Source organism: Mobula birostris, chromosome 7 (assembly GCF_030028105.1).
Source record: "Mobula birostris isolate sMobBir1 chromosome 7, sMobBir1.hap1, whole genome shotgun sequence".
Lineage (NCBI taxonomy): Eukaryota > Metazoa > Chordata > Chondrichthyes > Myliobatiformes > Myliobatidae > Mobula > Mobula birostris.
In genome coordinates this window covers 189,858,327-189,865,009 of record NC_092376.1, presented here as the reverse complement: position 1 = coordinate 189,865,009, position 6,683 = coordinate 189,858,327, and positions in this window count along the sequence as shown.

The window sequence follows — 6,683 nt, the reverse complement described above, 5'->3', positions numbered from 1 at the left end:
TGTGGAATCGATATGGGTAGAGCTGCATAACACTAAGGGGCAGAAGACGCTGGTGGGAGTTGTGTACAGGCCACCTAACAGTAGTAGTGAGGTCGGAGATGGTATTAAACAGGAAATTAGAAATGTGTGCAATAAAGGAACAGCAGTTATAATGGGTGACTTCAATCTACATGTAGATTGGGTGAACCAAATTGGTAAAGGTGCTGAGGAAGAGGATTTCTTGGAATGTATGCGGGATGGTTTTTTGAACCAACATGTCGAGGAACTAACTAGAGAGCAGGCTATTCTGGACTGGGTTTTGAGCAATGAGGAAGGGTTAATTAGCAATCTTGTCGTGAGAGGCCCCTTGGGTAACAGTGACCATAATATGGTGGAATTTTTCATTAAGATGGAGAGTGACATAGTTAATTCAGTAACAAAGGTTCTGAACTTAAAGAGGGGTAACTTTGAAGGTATGAGACGTGAATTAGCTAAGATAGACTGGCAAATGACACTTAAAGGATTGACGGTGGATATGCAATGGCAAGCATTTAAAGATCGCATGGATGAACTACAACAATTGTTCATCCCAGTTTGGCAAAAGAATAAATCAAGGAAGGTAGTGCACCCATGGCTGACAAGAGAAATTAGGGATAGTATCAATTCCAAGGAAGAAGCATACAAATTAGCCAGAGAAAGTGGCTCACCTGAGGACTGGGAGAAATTCAGAGTTCAGCAGAGGAGGACAAAGGGCTTAATTAGGAAGGGGAAAAAAGATTATGAGAGAAAATTGGCAGGGAACATAAAAACGGACTGTAAAAGCTTTTATAGGTATGTAAAAAGGAAAAGACTGGTAAAGACAAATGTAGGTCCCCTGCAGACAGAAACGGGTGAATTGATTATGGGGAGCAAGGACATGGCAGACCAATTGAATAATTACTTTGGTTCTGTCTTCACTAAGGAGGACATATATAATCTTCCAGAAATAGTAGGGGATAGAGGGTCCAGTGAGATGGAGGAACTGAGCGAAATACATGTTAGTAGGGAAGTGGTGTTAGGTAAATTGAAGGGATTGAAGGCAGATAAATCCCCAGGGCCAGATGGTCTGCATCCTAGAGTGCATAAGGAAGTAGCCCAAGAAATAGTGGATGCATTAGTGATAATTTTTCAAAACTTGTTAGATTCTGGACTAGTTCCTGAGGATTGGAGGGTGGCTAATGTAACTCCACTTTTTAAAAAAGGAGGGAGAGAGAAACCGGGGAATTATAGACCGGTTAGCCTAACGTCGGTGGTGGAGAAACTGCTGGAGTCAGTTATCAAGGATGTGATAACAGCACATTTGGAAAGCGGTGAAATGATCGGACAAAGTCAGCATGGATTTGTGAAAGGAAAATCATGTCTGACGAATCTCATAGAATTTTTTGAGGATGTAACTAGTAGAGTGGATAGGGGAGAACCAGTGGATGTGGTATATTTGGATTTTCAAAAGGCTTTTGACAAGGTCCCACACAGGAGATTAGTGTGCAAACTTAAAGCACACGGTATTGGGGGTAAGGTATTGGTGTGGGTGGAGAATTGGTTAGCAGACAGGAAGCAGAGAGTGGGAATAAACGGGACCTTTTCAGAATGGCAGGCAGAGACTAGTGGGGTACCGCAAGGCTCAGTGCTGGGACCCCAGTTGTTTACAATATATATTAATGACTTGGATGAGGGAATTAAATGCAGCATCTCCAAGTTTGCGGATGACATGAAGCTGGGTGGCAGTGTTAGCTGTGAGGAGGATGCTAAGAGGATGCAGGGTGACTTGGACAGGTTGGGTGAGTGGGCAAGTTCATGGCAGATGCAATTTAATGTGGATAAATGTGAAGTTATCCACTTTGGTGGCAAAAATAGGAAAACAGATTATTATCTGAATGGTGGCCGATTAGGAAAAGGGGAGGTGCAACGAGACCTGGGTGTCATTATACACCAGTCATTGAAAGTGGGCATGCAGGTACAGCAGGCGGTGAAAAAGGCGAATGGTATGCTGGCATTTATAGCGAGAGGATTCGAGTACAGGAGCAGGGAGGTACTACTGCAGTTGTACAAGGCCTTAGTGAGAGCACACCTGGAGTATTGTGTGCAGTTTTGGTCCCCTAATCTGAGGAAAGACATCCTTGCCATAGAGGGAGTACAAAGAAGGTTCACAAGATTGATTCCTGGGATGGCAGGACTTTCATATGAAGAGAGACTGGATGAACTGGGCTTGTACTCGTTGGAATTTAGAAGATTGAGGGGGGGATCTGATTGAAACGTATAAGATCCTAAAGGGATTGGACAGGCTAGATGCAGGAAGATTATTCCCGATGTTGGGGAAGTTCAGAACGAGGGGCCACAGTTTGAGGATAGAGGGGAAGCCTTTTAGGACCGAGATTAGGAAAAACTTCTTCACACAGAGAGTGGTGAATCTGTGGAATTCTCTGCCACAGGAAACAGTTGAGGCCAGTTCATTGGCTATATTTAAGAGGGAGTTAGATATGGCCCTTGTGGCTACGGGGGTCAGGGGGTATGGAGGGAGGGCTGGGGCGGTGTTCTGAGTTGGATGATCAGCCATGATCATAATGAATGGCGGTGCAGGCTCGAAGGGCTGAATGGCCTACTCCTGCACCTATTTTCTATGTTTCTATAACCCAAAATTAATTATGTAAACTAACAAAGAACGCTTAACCAAACAATGCATTTACAATATTACTCAAATATTAAATACTGTACAGATTCCAGCCTAGGACTTCGAATAGAAGTAGCAGAGAGAAAAACAAAACTCTTTTCAGGAAAAAATGGGAAGAATGTTCAGTGCATTGCTCTTTTGGGCATAGTGAGTTGCAGTAAAATTCTACAATTCCATGAAGTTAAGATTTAAACAGCATTTAACATTAGGCAACAAACTATTTCACCACACAGACCTGCTATTAGCTTTACTTTGGGATGACTGATGATGTCCTACTGTGGTCTTCCATTTCATAACTGTCTCACAGAAGAAACTGAATACACTATGTAGTCATTTCATAGCAAAGGCTTGCGATTCTATTTGTGACCTCTTGCTTCCCTGTTTCCATGGAAAAAGTCAGAGATTTATTCTTTTTAATAACTCTTCTTCAATGTATGCTGTGGATTGAGAGATGAGATAGGAAAGTCTGTGGGATGAGAGCTGCAAGATCAAGGAGAATATTACCCTGTTCCCTGACAAGAAGGTCAAACCAAGACATTAGTGACAGTCTAATTTTTATAGCAGGACTGATCTAGCTATTTTATGGGTGCCAATTGGTTTTCACAACTGAATTATTACTGTCATTAGTAGGTTTCTTTCTAAAGTAATTTACTTCCTACCAGTTTTTTTTCCACTGCTAATTTCATCCCTTTCTGGGACACACTTGTTTAGCTCCCTTCCAGTCTGGTGGTTCAACTAACAGGTGAGAATTTATTTATGAACTTCAACAGTCAATATCACCAGGGAACACTGCAATTAAACTACTCACCAGCACTTACAAGCATAGATCACTGGGTGACAAAAAGAATCAGGAACGTTGGCTCACCTGCTCCTTCATTCAGGTCAATTGCAGCACCCTGGGCAATAAACCCCAGCTGAAATTAACCAATTCTGGACAGCTTGGGGACCAAAAATGGTATCTTCCTGTCAGCTTGGCTAAGTCTCCAATTAGATAAACTTAATATGAGATCAATGGAGCACATTTAAAATCTCTCAACCAGAATTCAGAACAGCAAGTAACTTTGTACTAACTACATGCTGTACTGCTAAATTAACTGAAGTCTTTCATATGCCAAATGCATATTGTATTGCAGCTTCACTCTTTGTCAAAGGTTTCTGATAATTTATGCTTTTTTACGTCTTTCCTTATTTGTGACTTTCTACCTTTTCGAATGGTTGAAAATAAGATAAAACCTTATAGCAAGGACATGGAATGCTTGCAAAGAGGCTAATTGAACAACTAGGTTAAAATGGTGATATATGTGCCCTGCAGTGTAAATGTCTGATCCTCAGCAAATGGTTTATATAGGAAGATAACCATGTGAACATCACAGGTTTTCTTCGCCAATGAAAATTAAATTAGTAATAATTGTCTTCATGCTAATTACTAGTGTTGATGAGAAAATATGCATTTCATTTAATAACTGGATATTCTAAATATATATTTAAAATATATAAAGGACATAATTTTAATGTGATTGGATGAAAATCAGTTGGGGATGTTCCTTATGCAGAAGGTGGTCGGTACAAGGAACACCCTGCTAGCGGTGTTGGTAGAGGCTGATACATTAGAATTATTTTAAAAAACTTAGATAGACACAAGGATAATAGGAAAATGGAGGGCTATGTATGAGAGAAGGGTTAGATTGATCTTCGAGTAGGTTAAAAGGTCGGCACAACATTGTAGCATGAAGGGTCTTGTACTGTGCTGTAATGTTCTATGTTTTAAGATTATAGCTCGTTGAAACCATCTGACATTTTGGTACCCTTAAAGAGAAATGGAGATGATCTGGAGGGCCTTGGGGAAAAAGAGAACCTGTAACTAGCTTCATTGGCATATGTGCTCTCTCCCTAGCAATTGAGTATGTTGCCTGCAATGTATATTGGCATCAGTGAGGATAAATGTTGTTTAATTATAATTATTAACTGTGTAGACAAGTAAATACATTTAGTTTCAACCATATTATTGTTGGGTTAAATTAATGACTGCAACATACTGTATCTTATGATTCCTATAGAAGTTTAAAACTTGTATATACTGTTCAGTATGTCAATTCTTTGTCAAGTTTGAGTTTAAAGAACATTTATACATATTAAGGAAGTGCTGAAAGTGCAATTCCAACCTCGCTCTTGCCTTTCAAATCAATCCACTAACTTTCAGTATTTTGAGACAAGTCAATTTTACTTTAACTTCAGGAAATAAAACTTGCGCTCTGACTAATGAGAAGACTAAGCATATGAAGAGGGTATTGAGTGCAGTGAAAAAAAATTTTAGAATACCTGAAGGGGAACGACAAAAGTGAGATTCAAATGAATTGGATCAAAGGCACAGTCACATTCCCCTAATATAGGAACAATCAGCCTGATATCCCCTATCATCCCCCGATATCCCCTATTATATTTCCAGTGAAATATGGATGCTTCCATCCTGGACACTTACTTATTGTGAATAAGTTCAGGATGCGTGTTGGATGGCTCATGGAACCCACAACTCAAAGGCACTTTGGAAGAGTAAGAAGTATCTTGGATATCTGAGACATATGTTAAGGAGCAACTACAGTGAAATTATCTGGTCTGTTGGGCTTGCATTTCAAATGACCTTCTTCAGAGGTGGATTGGAATGAAATTGAAGTCATTAATTATAATGTATTGTTTGCTTCCTCCACCATGCAGACTGATACAAAATAGTTCTGCAGAAGTAATTTCTTCACCGTTAGTTTAATTTACAATATTTTACTTTAAAGAGCTAACGTAATCATTCACTCCCATTTTTTGTATGATATAATTGTTGAATCCTTCATATTCCTCTTCACATATTGCATGTTTTAGCAACTGAGGACTAGCATTGTATTCCAACTGAGTTTCTCAAAGAAACAAAATGATATTCATTGCCTTATGGGGGGAGATATATAAATACAACCATTACCAAAATCATTATTGATATTAACAACTCAATACACTAGACACTACTCTTTAAAACATACAGATCTGTTCATTACTGCATCATAAACTATCCTGCAACAAATTCTGGACCAATTAGGCATTTAACACTCAGCATATCATGTGATGTTTCACTAATTCATAACTATTGAGTTCTTTGTTTCTCAGACTTGGGAGAGTTTGATGTAGACACAGGATGCACAACAGCCATGTACACAATATGACATAGCTTTATCAGAAGATAGATCACTACCTGAAGGCTGAATGACACCAAAATGATATTGCACACAAAGTTGCCAAGAGTAATGGGAAACTGGAAGATTGGAAAAACTTTAAAAAGCAACTAAGTACCACTAAGCGAACAATAAAGAAAGGGATGCTAGATTATGAAAATAAACCAGCACAAAATATAAAAATGAATACTAAAAGTTTTTATGATTACACAATGCGGGAAAAGGTGGCTAAAGTGAACGTAGGTCCCTTGGAGGACGAGAAGAGGGAATTGACATTGAGTAATCAGAAAATGGCCGAGACTTTGAATGATTGTTTTGTGTTGGCCCTCACGGTGGAGGACACGTCTAACATACTAAAGAGAGATGTTATGGATATGATGGGAGGTGAGGACCTTGACAGAATAGCTATCACTAAAGAGGTAGTGCTGAGCAAACTTGTGGGCTTGAAGGTACCTAAGTCCCCTGGCCCTGATGGAATGCATCCCAGGGTACTGAAAAAAATGGCAGTAGTACAGGCTTTGGTGATAATTTACCAAATTTCCCTGAACTTTGAACAGGTCCCGAAGGATTGGAAGACTGCGAATGTCATGCCCGTGTTCAAAAAAGGATGTAGGCAAAAGGCAGGATGCAAAGAGAAGTCCTGTTTGAGAAACTTACTGAAGTTCTTGAGGATATAACAAATGCAGTGGATAGAGGGGAACAGAGGGACCGAGTGTCTTCTTGGAATTCCAGAAGGCTTTTGATAAGGTGCCCTATAAAAGACTTATCCATAAGATAAGAATGCA